The sequence below is a fragment of the Parasteatoda tepidariorum genome, chromosome 5 (genome assembly GCF_982258835.1).
Source record: "Parasteatoda tepidariorum strain Cologne lab strain chromosome 5, Ptep-v5.0, whole genome shotgun sequence".
NCBI lineage: Eukaryota > Metazoa > Arthropoda > Arachnida > Araneae > Theridiidae > Parasteatoda > Parasteatoda tepidariorum.
In genome coordinates, this window is record NC_141759.1 from 24,207,656 (window position 1) to 24,233,676 (window position 26,021).

At 27.5% G+C, this 26,021-nt stretch overlaps 1 protein-coding gene across 1 annotated transcript in view; it reads right to left on the minus strand.

The window, feature by feature from the left end:
• Positions 1-25,887, minus strand: part of LOC107454041 (voltage-gated potassium channel subunit beta-2) — a 299,430-nt gene extending 273,543 nt beyond the window's left edge. Inside the window, exon 1 of the mRNA XM_087163534.1 lies at positions 25,759-25,887. The gene's annotated coding sequence lies outside the window, so the exon portion shown is untranslated. The remainder of the gene's footprint in view (positions 1-25,758) is intronic.
• Positions 25,888-26,021: the final 134 nt, after the last annotated feature.

Consider the following 26,021-nt stretch of genomic DNA (forward strand, 5'->3'; position numbering starts at 1 on the left):
CCCAGGAGCGATATATTATAATAATTCTCATACTTCATACTTTGCATAAACACACCAGGCATTCTATGTAAAATTCTTTGAGTGATGTCTTTTCATACAGTGTCAGTAATGTATATAACATGAAGATCTTAACTGAATAGTGGTCCAACTCCACCATTGTTCATTTTGAGATACAGAACTTGATAGTACAATGAGTGTATTGCTTTTTCTACTTGGCCTGATTTTTGATGTCCTCTGTTTGCCACCAGAAATGAGTTGGGGGTAGACTAGTTATATATTAATCGGCATTCATTAGAGTGATTGCATTTCAAACAGTGTCAGTAACATATATAACATGAAGGTCTTAATTGAATAGTGGTTCAACTGTGTATTGCTTTTCCTATGTTGTCTGATTTTTGATGACCTCTGATTGGCACCAGAATTGAGTTGGGGGAAGACTAGTTTTAAATTATTCGGCATTCATTAGAGCAGTGTTTCCCAAACTTATGACTTTTGCGTACCCTTTCTAAATTTTTCGTAACGCTGTATACAACTAAAAAAAAAATGAATGTATTTTTTACTGTAAAAAAAATTGCACTAAAGCTAAAAATGACAACTGGCTGTTGACACCCACTAAATATTAACTGTTAACTCTGCAAAAAATACGCAGTCGGAAATTTTCATGGCTAGCTTTGATTTTGAATAAAAAATTTTAAAATTTTCTTTGGTTGGAAGATATTTCGAATAAGAAAGCGTACCCCCTCTAAACTGCACTCGTACCCCTGGGGGTACGCGTACCACACTTTGGGAAACACTGCATTAGAGTGACGGCATTTCAAACAGTGACAATCACATATATAACATGAAGGTTATAACTGAATAGTGGTCCAACTCCACTATTGTTCATTTTAAGATTCAGAGCTTAAAAATCAATGAGTGTATTGCTGTTTCTATCTTGCCTGATTTTTGGTGTCCTTTATTCGACTTCAGAAATAAGCTGAATGTGCACTAGTTTCAAAATTATAATTGAAATGGTAAGAAATGAAGAAACTGATATTATCTTCATTTTTTTCCAAAGTGGAAATGAACTATACAATTGAAATAAAATCATTATATATGGTTCTGAAGTATAATCTATTAGCCCAGAAGTAAAACCAGCTTAATCCACTAAATCATTTACTCTTTTAATTAAATTTATGATTAAATTTTATGTGAAATTATCAAACCATGTTCAAGCTAGTTCCTCTCATTGAATACATATTCGGAGAAAACATAAGAAAAAAAGACAGTTTCATAATAATTACAACCAAATTTTTTGTTCATTGAAGGTTCTTTACAAATTGAATAATTTAACTCCAATTTTGGAATTCTGCCATCTTTTTCACTGCAGAATTTTTCTTGTTCTATTTGTTTTAAAAGAGTAGAGGGGATCCTTTGACTGCAGAGAACTCATCATAATCTCTGATTGTATTGATTTTATATTACTTTTTTGTTACTTCTAAAATATTTAGTTTCATATGACAACTTAATGAACATTCCATTAGATTTATCATATCAATAAAAAAGACCTGTATATAAAATATTTCATATCTTTTTCAAATTTTGATTTTAATATAAGTATCAAAGTTTATGTTTTGCTTCTTTTTGTAACACTTAGTTTATTTTTAAAATAAACCAAAACATTTAATGTCAAATTGATACGTCTCAATTTTAAAAAATCGCAATAGCAGCTGTTTTGGATGTTCACCTTAACGATGCATTTTATTTTGCTGCACAGAAACTACAAATATAAAGCTTGAAATTACTAAGATATGTAGAAAAGTGTACAAGAATTACAACGAAAAAAATTTTTTAACGCTCGATAATTTGTTCAAAAATTAATTAAAGTTAAACTTAAAGCTTGTTAGAAAAAATACCATACGGGTCACTCCACAAACCGCAGAAACAAAGCTACAAAGTTGAAATTTGGCTTGATGAAAGGGCCTCTTTTGTTTTACAAAATGCCCAATTTTCATTCTTTCTTCCTTATTTTTTTTTCAAATTCTAATTTGTTCGCAAGTTTTTGCAATTTTTAGTACTTTTGTGAATTTTTCACCTTTTTTCTTATTAACGTTACATTTTGCTTTCCTGCTCAACATCTTTTATGACTTAGAAGCTAAAAATTAAAAAGTTGTTTTATTTTGGAAAAAAATTTACCACTCGATAATTTGTCCAAGAATTATTTATTGCTACACTTGTTAGAAAAAATACCAAGCCGGCTGATCCACAGAAAAACAGCTACAAAGTTGATATTTGGCTTATTGAAAAGGCCTCTTTTGTTTTTTAAAATAACACATTATTTTTTTTAAAAATTCTAATGTGTTTGCAAGTTATTGCAATTTTTTGGTGCTCTTTGCGAATTTTTATTATTTTTTTTCTTTATACTACATTTTGCTTTCCTGCTCAAAATCTATATGACTTAGAAACTAGAAATTACGAAATTGTTTTGAAAAAGTACAGAGAGTACGACGAAATTAAAAACAATCATATTCGAGAATTATTAAATGTTCAACATGCAGTAAAAAGAAAACCATCTACTGTCCGCTGAAATACAACAGAGTTGAAATTTGACGTGCTAATTAGGATCATTTTGTTTTATACTTTTAATTAGAGTTGTTTTTTTTAAATTCTTATTTGTTCGAAAGGTATTGCAGATTTAGGTGCTTTTTCAAGATTTTTTCAGCTCTTTTTTGCTTTAAATAATGACTATTTATCCATTGTTATAGAAAATTTCTTTCACTTTATTTATTTATTTTGTAAGTTCGCGTAAGATTAGATTTCAATCAAAAGTAGTAAGAGAGAGATTATATGTTGTCAGATATAAATCTCAACATTTATAGTGAAATTTGTAAAAATAATAAAAAAAACTTAATAAATAGCGTTAAAAACTATTTCCAATTTGAATTGTTAAGTCTTTTCAATAAGTAAAATTACTTCGCATTTATTTCCTCTATTGAGTTTCACAATCTGTAATCGTTAGGTTAATTTTCTTTCTCAAGTACAGATCTCAAAGTTGTACAGTTTCAAAGTCGTCTATTTCGTTATGATTAACACATTAACAAAATGTTTTTACATAAAGTGTTACAATATTTGTATATTATGAAACCAAAATGCTTGTTATTTTATTGGAAACATTTAAGTTTAAAAATATAAGCAATGATGAATAAGAAGCAATTACGGTGGCTGGTAGGCAGAGTCTTAATATTTAAAATAAACGTATAAATTGGCACAAAAATTCGTTTGTAGATTAATAATATATAGGCAATAACATTATCGTTTCAAATTTAACTAGCTGTTGTAATCGCTTATCAAACAGTTCTTGGACAAATTTATGACAGTAAAGTCAGCGAAAAATGCAAATAATTTGTATAAATTATATCTAAAATTTTAATTAAAATAGCAGCTTTATGTGGTAGACTTTTTATACATAACTAGAACAAGTTATTTGAATCTAAAAAAATTAGCATCAATAACATCAAAGAATTTTTTTAAATTTGTGCATCTTATATTATTTTAATATATATTATTTTAAGACTCATAAAATTTTTAATCTTAGGTTTTAACTCAACTCTTATTTATTAATATCATTCATAATATATTACAAAAACTATTACTCCACTCATTTAAATGAAAAATTATTAATTTATACCTGACATCGCAAACTAGATTTATACAGGATGAGTTAGTACAGGACTTAGAAGCTTAGAGGAGAAATGGGCATATCAAATAAGGATTAAGATATGCTTAGTAACCCATGTCCGGCAATATCGTACACTAAGGGTGTTCCACATAAAAGACTGGCAACTCAAGCGCAATTAAACCGGTATTTCTATTTATCTGAACTATCCTAATGGATTAAATAGATTTCCATTAAATCCATAGATAAAATTAGTTACTAAAAAATTTCTCCGCTAATTTATATAATTTTTCCATGCGCAAATCCATTTCGGGCAAATCCGTGGCTAAAATTATGTGCAAAACAGGCAATTCGTGTTTCTTTCTCTTTTCTATTTTATATATTTTTTTCTTAAATAAACATTTTATTTTTTATAATTATTAATTGTCAACTTCTTTAATATTACCTTGCACACATCCATTTAGGGCCCATCCTTGGCAACTAACAAATCAAACGCACTTCAGAAATGCGGTAAGAACACACTTCAATACAAAAATCCTCTAGTTACGCTTTTAGCTCAATTTACGCTTTTGTTATCATTTTTTGCAATCTGGCAATCTTGCTACGAAAATATTTTAAATCATTTTTGAAAAATTTTCCGTTCATGTAAGTTCATTTGAATTCGCTACTCGCTTTTTTGATTTCATTTTATGTTTTATTCTGTTTTTTCTTTATATTTTATTTTCTGTCTTTACGTGATATTTTTACTTATTTCGTTCTATCTTATTTGTTGTAATTTTCTTGTAAAATTTTTTGAGTGCTCCTCACACTATTGTATTGATATATTTTGCTTTGGCTATATTGATACAGTATTAGAAAGCACTCTTTATCGAGGATATAATCATGTGAGCTGATGAAAAGATTATATCTTTTATTTTCCGGATTTTTTTTTAAAATTCTTGTCCTTTTTTTTAATTGTTTTTTTTTTTGGTTTCTTGTTATTTTTATGTTTATTATTTTCCCCCTTCTTTCATTGCTCTGTAATTTGTCCCTTGTTATCTCTACATTTTGAACTTATTTTATGAGTTCTATTTACTTGCAGCTTATGCGCAATAAATAAAACGAATTGTTTTTCTAAATTTTAGTCGTGTTTTTTGAATTTATTTATTATGCTATATATATATATATATATATATAGCATAATAAATAAATTCAAAATATATATATATATATATATATATATATATATATATATATATATATATATATATATATATATATATATTTATACTATTTTTGATCTGTCCAGAAGGCTTAGGTCATGAAACATCAAGCCTAGTTACTTTTTAGAGCTAAGTAGTATTAACATGAGCTAGTTAAATAAGATTCTCCTCTGGGAAATACTTAAAAAGTTTAAAAGTTTAATCATTTTTAAACCGAGTCCGAAAAGTTTGAAGTATCAATCATCTGATATAACCAACAATTTCTTCACCATTTTCCGACATAATCTCAAAAAAAAAAAAAATAATATATATAACTGAATATCAAACAAAATTCTTTCAAATATAAATAAATAACAAAAAAAAACTTTGCAACTTAACTGAACAACAAGCAAAATTTTGGACAAAAGAATTTTAACCCTCAACCTTTTTCGATTTAAGTACCTTTAACACGAGGTAAATAAGATTCTCCTCTGGGAAATACTTAAAAAGTTAAAAGTTACATTACTTTGTAACCAAGTCCGAAATGTTTGAAATATCAAACAATGTGATATCACAGACATTTTCTTCCGCATTAGTCGACACAATCTCAAAAAATGCAATATATCTGAATAGCAAACAAAAATTTTTGCAACATAACTGAATAACAAACCAAATTTTCAACATAAAAAATCTTAAACCGTCAGCCTAGTTCATTTTTAGAGCTAAGTACTATTAACATGAGCAAGTTAAATAAGATTCTCCTCTGGGAAATGCCTAAAAAGTTTAAAAGTTAAATCATTTTTAAACCAAGTCCGAAAAGTTTGAAGTATCCATCATCTGATATCACAAACAATTTGTTCACTATTTTCCGACATAATCTCCAAAAAAATAATAATATATGTAACGGAATATCAAACAAAATTCTTTCAAATATAAATAAATAACAAAAAAAAACTTTGCAGTTTAACTGAATAACAAGCAAAATTTTGGACAAAAGAATTTTAACCCTCAACCTTTTTAGATATAAGTACCATTAACACGAGGTAAATAAGATTCTCTCCTGGGAAATACTTAAAAAGTTAAAAGTTATTATTGCTTTGTAACCAAGTTCGAAATGTTTGAAGTATCAAACAATCTGATAACACAGACAATTTCTTCCGCATTAGTCGACACAATCTCAAAAAATGCAGTATATCTGAATAGCAAACAAAAATTTTTGCAACATAACTGAATAACAAGCAAAATTTTGGACAAAAGAATTTTAACCCTCAACCTTTTTAGATCTAAGTACCATTAACACGAGGTAAATAAGATTCTCCCTGGGAAATATTTTAAAAGTTAAAAGTTATATAACATTGTAACCTAGTCCGAAATGTTTGAAATATCAAACAATCTGATAACACAGACAATTTCTTCGGCATTAGTCGACACAATCTCAAAAAAATGCAGTATATCTGAATAGCAAACAAAAACTTTTTGCAACATAACTGAATAACAAGCAAAATTTTGGACAAAAGAATTTTAACCCTCAACCTTTTTAGATCTAAGTACCATTACACGAGGTAAATAAGATTCTCCCCTGGGAAATACTTAAAAAGTTAAAAGTTATATTACTTTGTAACCAAGTCCGAAATGTTTGAAACATCAAACAATCTGATAACACAGACAATTTCTTCCGCATTAGTCGACACAATCTCAAAAAATGCAATATATCTGAATAGCAAACAAATATTTTTGCAACATAACTGAATAACAAACAAAATTTTCAACATAAAAAATCTTAAACCGTCAGACTAGTTCATTTTTAGAGCTAAGTAGCATAAACACGAGATAAGTAAGAATCTCTCTAGGGAAATTTCTAGCCATCAGAACTTCTTTTCAGATATTAGAGCAGAAATGTGGAAGAATTTTATGTTTCTTGTTTTTAGACTGAAGTTCGTAGAATGCTCTAAGTTAGGGAAAACGCATTTAAGGTGTGAGAAACAAAAGCATTTGGACTTTTTTATTTTTTATCTTTTCTTGGTGCTGAATCTCTTCTCTCTTTTTTGGGGTCTTTATAACATCGCTGGAAGATAAAGATTATTATGATAAGAAAGACTTTGAAATAAATGACTTACTGAATATTTATGAGGTAATTGCGTTGGAGATTGGGAACGTTTTTGATGCTGATAACAAAGAAATACGGTATAAGTATGCGTTAATTATCGAAACTGCTTTAAAAAGGGATTTAATGATTTTTAGCCTATTTGTGATATTTAATCGATGCTGATACAACTGAAAAAAACTATTAAGTATTTTTAAACTGTTAATTAGATTTCTAAATTTATCTCTATTTGTTGATTTAGGTATACTGAAGTTTAAGGGCAAAATTAGCAAATGCTAGTGCAAATATTTCAAATACAGTGATCTGTGGAAAACACTGTTTGATAGTTTTCCCTCTTACAGTAGCGTCATCTTATGACAAAGTTTTTAACTAATTTTGAAATTTAGTGATAACAAATCTCTTGTACATGAAGCGAAATTCAGCAAATAATTTGTATCCAATTACTATATTTTTCATCTAATTATTGCATTTTACAGATTCAGGTTATTTTAAATATATTCAGTATAAAATTCAGAAGAATAAAATGCTATAATTTTATTGGAATTACTTACAATAAAGTAATCGCATTCATTATTCAAAATTGTGTTGTTATTTTAAGTGTCCTGAGCTAAAGTAAAAGTATTTTTAAAAAAGTTTGTTGCTAGGGAAAGTTTATTAATGGTACTTATTATATTTTCAATAATATAGTGAACTAAGTTTTTATAACTGAAGCGGTTATAAAAATAGGAGCTATGGAATTCTTATAATGTTAATAATTGTTTTTTATCTCAAATCTAAAATTTGTGGATCTTGATTATCTCTATGATTTATATAATCCTCTTTAGTTTTGAAAGTTTGATACATGAGTTTTAAATTGTTAAAGGAGAAAATTCAAATGTTAGTTTCCCCTACACTGTAAAATATTCAGGAACATATTACGATAAAATATACCAGCACCCAGGATGCCGGTATTTCCTACAGAAAAATCTTGCGAAACAAAAAAATCTTGCGAAACAAAAAAATCTTGCGAAACAAAAAAATTTTTACAGTAATATTTATTGTAAAATCATTGAATCACTGTAGTTAAATAATTACTACTGTAAAATATGCGGTATAAAGTTTAACGGTAAAATTAGTTTTACGGATGATGCTCCCAGGGTACTTAAAAATTTGATCCAGAATTTTTTAGTGTATAGAAATTTTGCATTTTTATAGAAGGATAATTAGGAATCAATGTCATCCGTATTTTTAATAAATTGCACATAAAATAAATAAGAATTGTGAGCTACCCTTAAAATCAGTTAATTTTACGGAAAAAAAAACTGTTAGTTGGTGTACCAGTATAAAACCGTTTATTGCCCAGAAAAATACTGTTATTTAAAAACGGGCAACTGCTTTTTAAGCAGGTAAGTACTGTTATTATAACAAACAAATTCCATTATCTGAACAAATGAACTCTTATTTTAACAATAAGAAAAACTCGATGAAATAAATATTTCAACATTATAGTTAGCGAAAATTGCAATCAGAATTCGTTCGACCAGTTAACGCTGTGATTTGAAATCTAGTTCCCCTCATTGGAAAGAGAGTTCTTTCTCTTTTATGTGCTACCGGAGCTCAGGTTTTCTTAATGAAGAAAATATTGAACTGCCTTTATTTTAAAAGTTTTATTGAAAACATATTTGAGTGTAGAAACATTTAAAACTATAGTACCCATTATAAAACTGTCGGGCAATTTAACTTACCAAATAATTATAAAGGAACAAAATCATCCAATAGAGTATCATTTTGACAATAAAATCGATTCTCAATTTTATTTATACGATGTTCAAAGCCATAAAATAATTTATTCAAAGGAAAAGCAAGTATGGAAAATAATCGTAAAATAATTTGAAAAAAGGTAGGGTTATCGAACGGTAAGCAAAACTGAATGGTAAAAACTAGATTTTAAACCGACTGTTTTAATCCGTTTATGACTAAAGTGGAAAACAGAGAAAAGCCTTTTCGTCTACAAAACAGCTTTAAACCGGCAAAATACAGAGAAGGTCCATAAAAAAAGTGGGAACTTTTTGCATTTATTGAAAAATTGTTAAAAGCAGAAAAAAGTTTTTTTTAATCAAATTTTTTTCTGTTAAAAATATATTTCTTTTTCTGTAGTATTTGAATTTTTTTTTACTGTGTATGAAAGATTGGCTTAACAAATCTTCACAGAAATGTCACAACCTATTTATTTTATAAGTGGATAACTTGATGTAAATTAATAAAACTGACAACATAGTTTTAAAAAGCGAAGCTTTTTAAGTTAAAAAAACAACTTAAATAATTCATTAAGCATTAAAATTCTCCTTTAAGCTACTTATTAAGAAAAGGGTAGCGAAAACAAAAACAAAAAAACTGTCTCCATTCGACTAAATTACCCCTTATTGCATAAAGTTTTTATAGTTAATGCATTAAGAGCATTTTCGTCCCCACTAGGCTCGGTATTATATTTTCGAAGGTAATTGTTAATCCTATTTGAAGCATATTAAAAGCCCTTTCTCAGAAAAGGCCAGCAAAATTCTAAGTTATACATGCTCTCATGTGAATCAATAGAAGATAATTAACTCGATTTGCGAGACAAATTGGAGGCACGAAACAGGAGTTCTTAGGAGGTAGAACTTTTTCTTGAAGGGGAGCGGGTAGACTGTTTACTTAGAGATCGGCCCTCTTAAGATTCGAAAGTTCCACCGATGAGACTAAGTCGCCTGGTTCAGAGAAAATTAGTTGGCTCTCAAAAGAAAACGAGTTGAAATAACTCAGGCTGATTTTACACTCCAAATTTTAATGGATTAACTTTTACGAAGTTAAGAGGTTTTCGATTTCTGCGATGTTTTTCTTTGAAAGGAGTTTAAACAAAAAGTACCAAAGATAAATACACTGTACAGAATTCCGGATGAGATTACGGTAAAAAGTACTGGCACTCAGGGTATCGGTACTTTTTACCGTAAAATCCATTTTTACCATAATATGTTACGGAGCAAAAAAAATATGGTAAACCGTAATTTTTGCAGTGATAATTACCAAAAAATATGCAAGTAATAATTACCGAATGTTCATAAAGACGAGACTTGCGTCAATTTATACTAAGCTATGCTAATTTGTTTGATACAAATTAAGGATTCATAGTTTAATTTGTAGTTTATGAACCGTATAATCAGATGCCGAGTAACGCACATTTAAGTTAAGTTATCTAAGGTTAACAATGCACTAATTTAAGTTACCTTAACCAATTTTGCACCATACTCTAAATTTATAATTTTTTTAAAACTTTTTGTAAGAGTATGTAAGGCATTGTAAAAAGAATAGTATGTTCGAAAGTATGGGAGCACAGTTGTTTTACACTGACGTATACTAATTCCGCCACAGTAAGAAAAAATATTCTGCGAAATGCATAAAACTTAGCAGCGATGACAAAATCACTGTACCCCTTAAAGTTGCTAATTTTTTATTACTCTGATGTAGAAAATGTGTCATTTTTGCCTTTTTGATAAAGATGAACTTAACCTGCATTTAGAAAAATTACTCGATAATAAGAATCACAACCACAATTAAATTCCTGACAGACAACCAAATGGGCTTTTAATTATGTCACGAGCAAATTCGGCATATTTTAAATTTGCTATTTACAAGTTATTATTTTCTTTTTTACATGAACAAAACTATATTTGATACTATTTCGCATTCTACCTTGAAGCAACATTTCAAGATGAATAGGCAAAGGCTTTTCAGGCCTAAATACCTAGTTCCTCTTAGAAAAAGACGCTAAGAAATACCTAAAAAAAGAAGTAACTGTAGAAGTAACTAGAAGTAACTCTTAAAAAGTGAAAAGTTGTAAAAGTACAAGAAAAGAAGGAGTAGTTGAAGCACACTGTTAGAATTTTAATTTAAAAATTATGGTGAAATAACTGGTAGCAGTCTGCCCATTCATTTAACCGTAAAGTTTACGGTAAAGAAAATTTTTTACCTTTACGGTTTTGAAACCGTTTACAACTAGTATGGTTATAAAACCATTAATTCAAAACTGTACTGTTTTTGTAACAATTTACAAACAACATGGCATTAAAATCGTAAAAATGAAATTTAACTGGATGTTGGAGGTAGGCTTTTCGTTAGGTAATAGAAATTGAAGCGTTCAGAACACTGGAAACTCATCCTGGTTTGAAGAGAATGGTGCGAATATTATGGTGTCAACGCTGAGACTCGAACCCAAGTTCTGTCGGTCATGAGACTGAGAGGCTAGCCTTCTTGGCTATAATGTGTACCCAGCTGCAAAAGAACTAATTTGCTTCATTAAGTGGGCTGAATTGGTGCCATAAAATTCTGTTTGTTTAACAGTATTAGGTAAAAGCAGTTAATAAACGGCTTTTATCATAGTTAACAGTTTGAATACCATCTTATGGTTATTTGAAAGTTTTGTTTGAATATGGTTAGGTATCAATTAAATAAATTGTTATTCAACTATTCTTTCGGAGAAATTTCAAACAGTGAAGAAGGAAGTAACTATATTTTTTAACAGTTAGCTAGGTAACAGAATTTACGGAGAAAATTTGCAGTAATTTCTTCCTAAATCCAAATTTGTCTGCCACCTTAAAAACAGTCACACAGAGATTATTGTTGAAAGAAATTTATTGAAAAATTATTATTGAAAATGTTTCTCTTTATTTATGCTTTATCTAACATAACTGAAGAAAACATTTCAAATATAACGTCCATAAAAATTATGCATAAAAACTATATTTTGCTTAAATTTAAGTTGAGTTTTAAACATTGATAATAAAAAAAATGAAATAAAACTATGTTCTCTTAATTCTATGCTCTTGCTCTTTTAATTGCTGTTAGAAACAAGTTTAGAGATGTTTTAAAAAGAAGTATCAGCAATTTCCCCCCATTTGTTCGTTAGCTTTTAAAAAATAAAAAGGAAAACTGAGAGGAAAATAATCTGAATATATTGCCGTAATATGCAATGCATATTTATATTATCAAAACTTTATAATTCTAGAAAAATTTCAGAAAATTATTAACCCTGATCTATTACTTGATTAAGTCCTGAATTATTACAATTTTCGGTATTCTAATTAGTTTACCTTAATTTAATAAAACTTATTTTAAACAAATATTGGAGTAAAATGTTCCAAGTTTTCTCGCAAATTAAACGCACGAGTATGATTATTCTTCATCGTGAACAGCGCCCTGTTTTCAAATGAAGAAAAAGTCATTATCTCCAGCAGCAGTAATTTTTTCCTCCACTTTTTTTCTTTTTTCACAAAGTGTGTTACGTCTTATGTGTTTACCTTTTGTTCTTAAGATTTATTTACACAAAAGTAAATAGTAATCTCATAATTAAAACCCACGATGAATTCTTAAACGTTCGATGCTCGTTCACGAAACTCTCAAAAGGAAAAAAAAATGGCGCTGCAAGGAACTTTTCTTTCGAACACAAAGAACGTGAAAATTAAGTGAATTCATGAAAGAAAGAAAGTGCATAATGATGGTCTGACCTGAATTTTACATTACTTCACTGAAAATCTGTAAAAAAAAATCAAGTTGTTAAACTTTTTTTAACGAATACTTTTTTCGGTCGAAGAAATGTTAAGAATTTCACATTGTACCACATCTTTTGTTCTGTCAGAAATAATTATATTCATAAATGGATTCTTTTAAATGTTTCTGTCTACTGAATCGATTCGTCTTTCGAAAATGAATCTTTGTTCTTGCATTAAAAGTCCAAAGATCTTTTTTTTAAAAAAATATTTCAAATATAATGGACATGAAGTTTTAAAATACTGCGTTTTTAAATACATTTTATATCAAAAGTAATCTGTTTTATATGAGAAAAACGGTGAAATCAATTACAAGAAGGGAATTATTTACAAAAAAATGAAACATACATAATTTTGTTAAGTTTAAATATATATATATATATATATATATATATATATATATATATATATATATATATATATATATATATATTATTTAAAATCTTAAAATCTTTTTGAAGCCTTTTCTTTAACGTTTTCGTTTTGGTGTTTTCTTTGTGTTACAAGCAAAGTGCTAAGTGTCACAATAAGTTCATATATTAAAAATTTACGAAATACTTAATGAGTTAAAAATTGGATGAGATTTGATTAATTCTGACCTTAGAGTCCTTGCAGTCATTCATTAGCTTTAATACTACAGAACACAAATTATCAATCTGACATAAATCGTTTCGATTTTCAGTCCTTTAAAAGATTTTTTATTCAAAATAGAGTGTCCTTTTGATGAGGTATTTGTATTATAATTTAGATGTTACATTCAAATAAACGTTTTGAATATTTCGAATATCAGTTTTTTAATATCCTTCGTTTGGGCTTTCTTGTGTTTATAACTTATTCATGATCATGTTCAGAAGTAAAGATGACCAAATTGCGTGCTTATTTATGCATAAGAAAAGAAAATTTAATCATCGTTAGTTCTCGAGTAAGGATAAAGTTTGCGCAAAAAAAATGAAACTTATTAAAACTTGATTCTAAAACATCCTAAACATTTGAATTTTAGACGAGACTCCCTAATTTTTTTTGTCTTATTATTTTTACGCGGAGAAAAAAATTCTGGCGAAATCGCCGTACTGTATGGTAATAATATTTTTGGTAATAACACCATAATTCTGGTTATAAAAATCAACATTATACAATATTCAAACCATTCATTTGGTGATTTTTCCGTTCATATGGTTATGGCTTATCGGAAACTCTAGTTTTTAAAATCATAGCTCTTATTATTACAGATTTAGAAAAAAATACAAAACTGAAAATTTAGTTTTACCGAATAAATGGATTTCATGCCACGATCTAAGGTATCCTGATAAAATTACCAAATTTTGCCATACTTACCAAATTTTATCGTACATTTTAAAACTATATTTAATTGTTAATTTTACCAAAATCATTACCAAAGCGCTTGAGTAAAAACTACCGAGCTTTCTGCTGTTCCCATATAACCAGACGCACGATAAATCTTACCATATTCTAGAATTTTTTAACATATTTTTTTCTCAGTGTACATTTACTTTAGTTGACTTTAAATCCTAATTTTTTATAATAAAACAAAATAATTAGAATATTTTCCAGGTTTACTGATATTTAAAGTCCCACAGACTTAATTCAAAATGTTTCAAGTAATTTACAAAGTTTAATCATCTTTACTCCAATGTAGATCAAAAACTTCGAACTAAACTACATTACTTACGTTGCCTAATTTGTATTTTCAAAGAGCAGTATCTCTTAACTTGATCCATTTGCGAAGATTTTAATTTCGGGAACCCTCTAACAAACTTGATGCAATACTAAGTTAATTTTCTAGAACATTTTATTGCATTTAACTTAACATACTTTTCAGCACATCAACGAAGCACTTGAAAGACATGAAAAATCCCAGAATCAAATATCTGTCGTGGATTCAGCTAACGTGAATAGAGAAGCTTAATTATTCCTCGTTACCCCTCTCTGCAACGGTAATAAGCTTCCAAAAGTAATTTCAACAATTCGTGAATTCTGTTTTATTCCTATCCTATTAAGAACTCACTCACAAGTTCACCTAATTATTACCTAGAACTCTGTTTGAATGTTTTCCCCGACATAGTAAAATACATTTTAGTGTTTTTTTTATTTTACGGTACAAACTTAATTGCAACTTTAGCTCAGCTAAAAATTTCGAGTATTCTGTTATATTTGTTTAATGTATTATACTCATTTTAAATTTTCGTAGAGAAGAAGAGAGTTTTTTCATTAGTTATTATTTTAATATTAGCTTTTTAACGTACGATAGAAATGAATTTTGCGTTCGACAAATTTATTAGCGTTTTTTTTACTTTCTTTGAAACTGATGCATTTTTTTCTAATTTTAAAATTAAAAACTAAATGATACAAAATTTGCTTCTGTCATTTCATAAAAAAATGTGAGGAAATTTAAATGGATTATTTGAATGAATACACGAATAAATTCAGTTTACCTACATAATAGTTGCTGAATTATTACTCATTGCCTTCTCTGCAACGGTAATAAGCTTCCAAAAGTAATTTCAACAATTTGTGAATTTATACCTATCCTATTAAGAACTCATACACAAGTTCACCTAATTATTACATAGAAGTCTGTTTGAATGTTTTCCCTGACATAGTAAAATACATTTTAGTGTTTTTTTTTTATTTTACGGTGCAAACTTAATTGCAACTTTAGTTCAGCTAAAAATTTCGAGTATTCTGTTATATTTGTTTAATGTATTAGACTCATTTTAAATTTTCGTAGAGAAGAGAGTTTTTTCATTAGTTATTATTTTAAAATTAGCTTTTTAACGTACGATAAAAATGGATTTAGCGTTCAACAAATTTATTAGCGTTCTTCGAATTCTTCAAATTAAGTGGCAGTATATTTCTTCAAGAATTATAAATTAATTTTTACTTTCTTCGAAACTGATGTCATTTTTTTTTCTAACTTTAAAATTAAAAACTAAATGATACACAATTGGATTTCTGTAATATTATAAAAAAGTATGAGGAAATTTAAAGGGATTATTTGAATGAATACATGAAAAAATTCAGTTTGCCTACATAATAGTCGCTGAATTATTACTCATTGCCTTCTCTGCAACGGTAATAAGCTGCCAAAAGTAATTTCAACAATTCGTGAATTTTGTTTTATTCCTATCCTATTAAGAACTCCCACACAATTAACCTAATTATTACCTGGAACTCTGAATGTTTCTCTCGACATAGTAAAATACATTTTAGTGTTTTTCTTTTAATTTTTGATTTTTTGATGCAAACTTAGTTGCAACTTTAGCTCAGCTAAGCATTTGAAATATTCTATTATGTGTGTTATTTTAATATATTATAATCATTTTAAATTTTCCTGTAGAAGGGAGTTTTTTTCATTAGCTAATATATCAAAATTAGCTTTTTAACGTAGAATGGAATAGATTTTACGTTCTACAAATATATTAACGCTTTTCGAATTCTTCTAATTAAGTCGCTGTATATTTCTGTAACAATTATTAGTTAATTTTTACTTTCTTTAAAACTGATGTCTTTCTCTTTCCAATTGCAAAATCAAAAACTAAATAATGTAACATTTGGCTCAGTTCATTTTTTAGAATAACATAAGAAAATTTAAATAAAATATTTGAATTAATTCAGCTAACGTGAATACAGTTTCTTAAATATTGCTCTTTATCATCTCTGAAACAATATTTAGCTTTCTAAAGTAATTTCAACAATCAGTAAGTTTTATTTTATTCCTCTCCTATTAAGAACTCACACACAAGTTCACCTAATTATTATCTAGAACTGTGTTTGAATGTTTTCCTCTAGATAGTTATTCGCATTTTAGTGGTTTTGATTTTACGTTTGCAAACTTATTGCTACTTTAGCTCAGCCAAAAATTTTGAGTACTCTGTTATATTTGTTTAAAATATAAAACTCATTTTAAATTTTCGTACATAAAAGAGTTTTTTTTATTAGTTAATATTTCAAAATCAGCTTTCCAGCTTACAAAAAAGTGAATTTTTCATTTTTGCATTATTATTAGCGTTTTTTGAATTCGTTAGATAAAGTTGCTGTATATTTCGGTAACAATTATTAGTTAATTTTTAGTTTCTTTGAAACTGAAGTCATTTTCATTCTAACTTTAACCCTTTCGCGCCGACTGTCACAAATACGTGACAGCAAAAAACCGTATCAATCAGGGTGAAAAGATAAAACTGGTAATCAAAGTATTTCTTTAGCAGTTTATTTGTGGGCGGAATTATAATTGCTTGATTTATTTAATTCACCATTACTTTGTTCAAAATAAAACTATTTAGTTATACTTTGAATTAACATTGATTATATATATGTTTAAACTAACAATAATTAAAGTAAAAGCAAAGTAAGTCTGTCAAATTAGTAACGACTACATTTAAGTTACCGTTTTTTATTTAATTGCAACTTGATTCTGATTTTGTACGAATGCTTTTCTGAATCACCCGTCCCCAAGGGGTTAAATTAACTGTTTGAGTGCTGAAGAGTTTTCTTATATATATGCTAATAGTGCGAAATGAAATGCGTAGTAATTTTTTGGGATAACAATAGAAATAGTTGTAATCAACACTAATTATTATGTTTATTATCACTATTTGTTATGTTAATTACGAAAATTAACCAACAGCTGCGTCTCCGCATTTTCGGTACAAAACAGGAGAAGCGCTGTCGCTAATTAGCAAATTAGTGACAGCCAAACACAACAGAATAAAAACGCAAATTAGCGTCGCTAATTAGCAAAAATGCGGAGAAGCGCTGTCGCGCTTCTCCACATTTTTGGCACAGCGAAGCGCGATAGTGCTTCCCCGCACTCAAACGGTTAAAAATTAAATATTACGAAATTTGGTCTCGCCATTTTATGAAATAGTGTGAGAAAATTTAAAATTTATTTAAATGTGAGGAAATTTAAAATTATTTTTAAATTCATGTATTCATTTATTTTAATGAATACATGAATAAATCAAGTTTACCCACATAACAGTAGCTGAATTATTACTCATTACGTTCTCTGCAACGGTAATAAGCTTCAAAGAGTAATTTCAACAAATCATGAATTTTGCTTTATACCTTTCCTATTAGGAACTCACTCACAAGCTCATCTAATTATTATCTGGAACTCTGTTTGAAATGTTTACTGTTTTCCATTTCATGGTGCAAACTTAATTGCAACTTTATCTCAGCTTTTAATGCTTCAGATAAGGTGTCTGTAGATTTATGTAATAATTATCATTGAAGCTCAACTTTTTTTTTTTAAGTGATGTAATTTTCTTTCTAACTGTAACATCAAAAACTAAATAATATAAAATTTGGTTCATGTCCTTTTTATTTCATGTCATTTATCAGTTTAAAAAAGCATGAGAAAATTTAAAAGTAATGTTTGAATTAATTCAACTAACGTGAATACAGTGTCTTAATTATTGCTTTTTACCATCTCTAAAATGCTAATTAGCTTCCAAAAGTAATTTCACCAATTCTTAAGTTTTATTTTATTTATATCTTATCAAGAACTTACACACAAGGTCACCTAATTATAAGTTATAACTCTACAAGTGCACTGTTAAAATTTTCATTCTAAAATTATGGTAAAATAACTGGCAGCTGTCTGTTCACCCGATTAACCGTAAAGTTTACGGTAAAGAACATTTTTTTTACTTTATGGTTTTGAAACCATTTACAAAAATTATGGTTATAGAACCACGAATGCAAAACTATATGGTTTTTTAACCATTTACAACTAGCATTTTTCAAAACGTAACAAAAAAATTGGTTATTTAACTGGACACAGGAGCTCGGCTTTACGTAAGATAATGGGCATTAGAGAGTGCCGGACACTGGAAATTCTTTATGTGTTGAAGGTAATGGAGGAAATATTGTGGTGTCAACACTAGGACTCGAACTCTGCCGGTCATGAGATTGACAGATAAGCCTCCACACGGTTTTTTATAGGTAGTCCGATCAGACCACTGTGAAGGACATCCACTTTCCGAACGACTCATCTAATACAAAATTTAGTTGAAATAAGAAAGTGGTAGCAAATATGTGACTAAAAATTTGTCTTATTTATGAATATTATTGGTTTGCCTTATTCACTTGTCAACCACTACAGATTCAATTCTCAAATATATAAGATAAATTTCTCTCAATTGCTTTTATAAAATGTTTTGGGTTCATGCGCACAACTGGCTCACTTTTTAAGCAATCTGCACGGACTACTTATAAAAGACCGTGTGGAGGCTTTCTGATGTAGGAGGTGATGGATAAGCTCTTTCGGTTATGATATGTACGCAGTTGCAAAGAACTAAGTAGCTTCATTAGGTGGTCCTAGTTGGTGCGATAAAATTCTGGTTGTTTAACTGTATTAGGTGAAAGCAGTTAATAAACAGTTTTTCTCAAATTTAACAATTTGATTACCATATTATTTATGCTCATTAGACCATACCTGCCAACTTTCACTCTTTCCGAGAATGGATTTTCAGGGTGGTTGTAAAATAATAAACGAAAAACAATCTGACTCAAAAATATATTTATATTTTGATCCCGTTGAAATTCGCTTGCGCAAGGATTATTCAGCTTTCATATATTTATTGTAATTATTTATATTTAGTGGTGGTCAAACTCATTTATAATTATCATTATAATTCAAAAAGTTAATTGGAATAACCAGAGTATTGCTACCACTTTAAATGTGAAGATAAAGTAGTTGGTATGTATGTTAAACTGTTTTGATTAAATATGATAAAATAACCATTCAATAAATTGTTATTTAACCTTTTATTCTGTGAAATTTCTAAGTGTGGTTTTTCTTTGAAATAGAAAAACTCAATTTACTTATTTTTTTTTTATTTTCCGCAGCCACTGTAAAGAAAAATCACTTGAGTGCACTCTAGTCAGTTAAGTTTATTTAAGTTTGCAATCTAATTCAAATTAAGTTGAACTAAAGTCCAAACTTTATTGCAACCTTAGTGCAGTTCTAAGTTTCGGACATTCTATTGCATTTCATACTTGTTTTATATTTCCATACATAAATGAAGGTTTTATTGAATCTTTCGTAAGTGCAAAGGAATTCATTATTCCTTTTTGAATTCTAATAAGTGCTGGAATTCTAATAATGGTTTTCTAAATGCTTCGAATAAGGCTTCAAAGCAGAAAAACGGAGATGTACGTCCCAGAACAATAAAAGCTCTTGCAAACCAATTTCATATTTAAAGCAGAACGATTTACAATCATGTTTTCTCCGGGCCATTTATTTGTCCACACCACCTATGCAAGTTTTATGTGCTATTGCAAAATTTTATTTCATTATATAGTTAATGATGTAAAAATTTGATATTTAGCTAGTTAAAGTTATTTAATAGTGATATTATTTAATATTTCGTTAATTAATATTATTTATTAGTGATATTATTAGATTTTTAACTAATTAAAGTTATAAAAGATATTATTTGATATTTTTTGATATTATGAAACATATTATTAGATATTTAACTAATTAAATGTATTTATAAGAGGTATTATTTGAGATTTAAATAATTAAATTTATCAATTGAAACGCACGGCTTTATTATTCTTTGGAAAAACGTATGATTAATTTATTGTCATGGAACGATAAAAGATTTTGCCGACCAATTTTATCTTTAGAGCATAACGATTTTTAATCACATTCCTGTTAAAAAATTTATGTCCATGCATTTATACGGTATTGTGAATTTTTATTTCATTATGCAGTTAATTATAAAGAAATTTGATATTTAATAAAAGTTATTTATAAGTGATATAAATTTGATATGTAACTAGTTTAAGTTATTTCTTGAGAATGATGTTCAAGAGTGTTAAAATCTCAATTTATCACCCAAAATGCTAGAATTTTAACTTAAAAACTCTAAAGTTACCTTTCAACCTTGAAATAGCTACGTCACATGATTTGTAAGAATCTCGATTTTCTTTCTTGTCTTAAAAATATGTATGTTGAACTAATATTTTATAAGTAGTAACCCCTCTTTGGCAATGAAATGAAGATATTTGTCACCTTCATAATAGTTTATCATACATAAATAATTGTATTCACCCAATTGTATTTTTTAAGCTCTATTGATACTTACCAGATTTCCTTCGCAAACTTAATGTTGTATCATTTCTTGATTTAATAAATTTCATTTAAAATAATATTAAACATCATGAGTTACAAACACTTTAAATATATATTTAAGAGTTATGCGCATATTAACATTTTTAAGTCCTGAAGAAGTTAGAAAAGGGAAAAAATAAGTTTATGTTAATTTACCTCAATCACCTTAGTTTAAATATTATGACAGGGACAAGCTGAAACATTAATGTTAGCCACATTGTAACCAGCAGCAAATTGGTTCATCGACCACCAATTTTTATTTATTTTTTATTTATTTCAAAGTTGTGTTTTTTGTTTTGTTTTGGTTAAACTGTAATTTAGAGCTATTCAGAGTTTTTGCTATGAAACACCCAGATCACTTTTTAAATTCTAATAAATTTATTCAAAATTATAATCAATTTTGATTTTCTGATAATATAGTCAATCTAATTTCGAAACGGTTATGCTACAATTGCATCGAAATGTTACCATCAAGTGCTTCCAAAAATTGAAAAGAAAAATATACTAAATAGATGCCAAAATATTCAACATATGTACAATACCTGCAAAAATTTTGCAACACTCCGTGCGAACATAACTTCTAAATGATTCTACATTCATTTTCACCAAATACTCATTTGGATTCTATAAACACAATATAATCGGGATTCATTTGCACACTATCACCATATATTCTGCAGATCTCCATCTATACATGATTAAACATTGGACAGAATTTCACTCGAATAATATCACCAAATACTCCAGAGGATTCAGAAGGCATAATATCACGAAATATTCTACAGGATTTCGTCTGCACAGTATCACCATGCTTTCTCAGTATACACCACATCTTTAAATATTCTAGATTTCATAAGCACAACATCACCAAATATTCCACTGGAGTTTTCAAAATATCACCAAATACACTCTCTGATTCCATGCACACTACATGAACTTTTCAACGGGAATCCGTATTCACAAAAGTACGATATATTCTGCAGGAATTCCGTATATTCAATATCACCAAACATTCTGCAGGATTCTATATGCACGAAATAGCCAAATATTCTAAAGAACTCCTTATGCACTATATCATCAAATGTACCACAGAATTCAATATCATCAAATATTCTACAGGATCCATTTACATAATATCACCAAATATTCTTAAGTATCACCGAAACAAAAACGAGATATTTTAAATCATAAATAGAAAACTAAAATTAATTTCGTGCAAAATCTCAGAAATGTTTTATCACAGAGAGAGGAAAGTTTTCTTTTCCGAAGAATAAGTACGATAGCAGGAAAACATTATTAACAGCGTTTATATCTTTCGCCGCTCTGGGGTCGGCAATGTTAATTTCTGTGATGTCAGTGAACATAAAAAAAAGAGTTATATCTCTTAGATAAATATCTTTTCTCTTAAAAGCCCATCATTGCGAAATCGAAAACTATTTGTTCAAGCTTCTGATCCTATAGGCAAACAAAGGGTTCTTTTTAATTGTTAGCTTCACTCAGAAAGACAACTTATTGTTACACAGTGTGATGATATTGAGTAAGAATCAAAATAATCGATTGATAAACTTTGTATTTTATAGAATTTGATTATGTTTTTAAAAGCATTTTAACTTCTTGAATAGTTATGAAAAATATTAGAGTTATGATTTCAAACGTTATGAAGGTTACATGTAATGAATAATAAAAGTCTAGGGAAATAAATGCTTTATTTTAGTTATCATACAAATTTTGAAACTATTTGTTCACGCTTTTGATCTTATAGGCAAACAAAGGGTACTTTTTAATTGTTGGTTTCACTTAGAAAGCTAACTTATTGTTACACATCATGATGATATTGAAAAGGAATCAAAATAATAGATTGATAAACTTTGTATTTTGTAGTATTCGATTGTGTTTTTAAAAGGATTTTAACTTCTTGAATAGTTATGAAAAATATTAGAGTTATGATTTCAAACATTATGAAGGTTGCATGTAATGAATAATAAAAGTCTAGGGAAATAAATTCTTTATTTTAGTTATAATACAAATTTTGAAACTATTTGTTCACGCTTTTGATCTTATAGGCAAACAAAGGGTTCTTTTTAATTGTTGGCTTCACTTAGAAAGCTAACTTATTGTTACACATCATGAAAATATTGAAAAAGGATCAAAATAATAGATTGATAAACTTTGTATTTTGTAGTATTCGATTGTGTTTTTAAAAGGATTTCAACTTCTTGAATAGTTATGAAAAATATTAAAGTTATGATTTTAATAGTTATGAAAGTTGCATGTAATGAATTGTAAAAGTCTCAAAAAATAAATGCTTTATTTTTAGTTATCAGTCAAAATTTAAGACTATTTGTTGATGCCTCTCATCCTTTAGGCCAACAAAGGGTCTCTTTTAATTGTTGGTTTAACTCAGCTTACTGAACACAGCATGTTACAGTATAAAAGCCAAAATAATAGCTTAAAAACTTTATATTTTTTAGTATTTATGTTTTTAAATGCATTTAAACTACTTAAATAATTATGAAAATACTATTTAGTTATGATTGCAATGAATAACAAAATTCTCGAAAAATAAATGCTTTATTTTAATTATCGTAAAAACTATCTGTTGTCAACAAAGTAAGCACTGTAAGCAAACAAAAGGTTGATCTTAATTGCTGATTTTACTTTTTTATCTGATTTTACTCCTCATTATGCTAAATACGAATCAAAATAATAGTTAATTAAGCTTTGTATTTATTAGTGTTTGATTGTGTTTTTTAAATGCATTTTAACTGCTTAAATTGATATGAAAAATATTAGAGTTATGATTGCAATAGTCATTAAAGTTGTAATTACTATACAGTAATCGTATCAAAAGTTGTGATGTATGATGAAAGGTTCGAAAATTTAATACTTCGTTTTAATTATCAAACTAATTTCAAATAAATATTTTATTTAAAGATTTATAAACTTTCAATTCCAAATTTCGTTTTAATAATTCGTCAAATTTTAAATAAATGCTTGTTTGTTTTTAATTTTCATGGAAATTTTGAATAAACTTCTCATTTAATAATTTTGCAAATGTCACATAAGGATTTTATTTAAATCATTAAGTAAGTTAAAAATAAATGTTTTATTTATTATTGTATCGACTTCGAAAAATATTATCGTTTTATTGTTATGCAAATTTTAAACAATATTTTATTTTAATTATATTGCAAATTTTCAATGGATTTCTTAAACTATATAATAAAATTTTAATTAATACGGGCAATAAATAGTACTTTTAATGAATTGTTGTTTTTACTGCATTACTATTACATTTCTTATGAATAATATTAAATTACCTATAGTGGCATTAGTTCCCAAACGTTGTTATCATATTTTGCTTATTATGTCACCTTATATTAATTTGTTGTTAAACAGTTAAAACAGTATTGAACATCGATCTATACAAAGCTTTTTTTTTTCGTTGTTCTTAAAAGGAATTAGATGTATTTTTTAAATAAATAAGTACTTGTTTTTCTAAGAAAAATTTAAATGAATCCTTGTTAAAAAATCATTACAGTTTTAAAATTAGTACTTTTCCGTTCTCGTGTGCTTTATGTGAAAGAAAAAAATACGTTTTATGCAGAATGTACTTTTTTTGCAAATATCAGTTGATATAGTTAAGCATTATTCGAACTATTATTTTCTATTAACATTAAACATTATAAAATACTAAATAATTAATGACTTAGATTTCGCTTGATGAAATTTTTTTTACATGAAAGAATGCCCTATTTCCCTTAAATGGGTTTTTAATACGGCTTTTGTGTGTTAATTATTATTAAGTGCTTCTAGTAATTTGTTTGTACAAAAAGAAGGAAAAAATATATGACATCTTTTGGAATTTTTTTTCAAATATTGTTGTTTTATATGATATATATGTAAAAATATTTATAATTTTACTTACTTATGATTTTTTGAAAAAGTTGATATGGTTAAGCATTATTCTAACTATTATTTTCGATTAACAGTTTGATTTTTCATGCATTATTAAATACTAAATAATTGATGATTTAGATTTAGCTTAAGGAAATTTTATTGCATAGAATAACGCACTATTTTCCTTAAATGGGTTTTTAATACGTCTTTTGTGAGTTAAATTATTATTAAGAGCTTCAACTAATTTGTTCGTAGAAAAAGAAGAAAAACATATTTGACATCTCTTAGAATTTTTTTTTCAGACATCGTTGTTTTATATAGTATATAAAAATATTTATAGCTTTATTTACTTAGGATTTTTTGAGAAAGTTAAATAATAAAGAAGGTTGCAAAAAGTATTGTTTACCTTTTTTTAATTTATTATAAAAAAGACATTTTGCTTAAGTAAAATGTTACGCAACCTTCTAATTTTAAACAATATTATTTTTATGAAAGTTTTATTTTCGTTTAAAAACTCGAATCTGAATACAAGAATAAAATTAAAATCTTAATAAATAAGCAATACTTAATTTAAAATTACTTAAAGTGTATACTAATATTAAGCTAAATACTAATAATACTTATAGTTATTATGATACAGATGGAGATGCTATAATTATTATAGAGTATACTAATAATAATAATAGCATTGAATGCTAATAATAAGTTTAGATTACAGAGAAATAATTTGATTGTAAGCAGTTATCAGAAAATATACTATCAAATTATAGAAAATTATTATAGAGTACTAGATCATAAATATATTTTAAATTTTTAAAAATATTGATCATAAAGATTAAAAAAATATTCATACCATTTTCTGAAAAATGTTTTGCGGTTTTTTTTAAAATCATTTCAGAAAATGTTCAGAATTCTAATTATAATTTTAAAATTTCTTGCATAATACTCAATTCAGTTATGAAAAAAGAAAAAAAAATACACAGCTTATGTCTGAACAAATATTGGCAGTTAATGTAATTTGCGATAGAAAAAATAAAATTAAAAAAATTTCTTATCAATGCGAAGACAAAAAGAAAAAAAAAAATTCGAATACATTGAATAAAATAGATTCAAGAATAATTTTCCTGCATATATCTCCCAAAATAGTCTTAAAAAATAATGCATAAATTAATACATTTGTTTAAACATTCAAAACTATTTTTTTTAAAACAGCTTACCTTTATTTTGTCCACGTTGTTGTGCCAATTTCTTTGCACCACAGATCTAAACACCACAGAATTCTTCTATTAGCTAGATACAATCCCAGAGTAAAACACTTTTCTCGTCTGCTATCTCCCTGAACCAATAGTATTTGATCTCGGGGTTACCAAAAGGAGAGTTTTGCGCCAAATTCCCATCGCCGTCGTCATAGCAACGGGCACCCGAATTGTCAAACATTTCTCAGCGGGCGACATCGCTATGTCTCAGGGAATTCTGCAGA